Below are 432 nucleotides of genomic sequence, written 5' to 3' on the forward strand. Positions count from 1 at the left end.
GTTTCCTCCAATGAGGTGCAGGGCGAAATGACGTCAAACCGTTGCCCGGGCAACGGCGGCATGATTGACGTGTAAAATCGATTATCTCCCGTGTTATAAAACGAAAGGCGCTCTTTCCCACACCCCTGTTTCTTCCCCCCCACCTTCTCAAATGCATCCCTTCCTCCTTTCTCAATTAAATTAATGCGGAAGAAAAGAAATAATAATATATATTTATATGGTGCCTTTACACTGGGTGCGTTCGCGCCTTGGGAGTGTTGCGTTTTTGCGCAATGCTACACGTGTGTAGAAATCCAGCAAGGGGGCAATGAGGGCACTCAACACACCCAGCAGCAGCCTTATTAAAGCTCAAAGCTAACAATGCACTTGGAAAGAAGGGAGGGGAATGGGAAGGTTACCGAAAACGTTAACCTTTCCAATGCACCACAATTA

This window comes from Mobula hypostoma, chromosome 1 (genome assembly GCF_963921235.1).
Source record: "Mobula hypostoma chromosome 1, sMobHyp1.1, whole genome shotgun sequence".
NCBI classification, from domain to species: Eukaryota; Metazoa; Chordata; class Chondrichthyes; order Myliobatiformes; family Myliobatidae; genus Mobula; species Mobula hypostoma.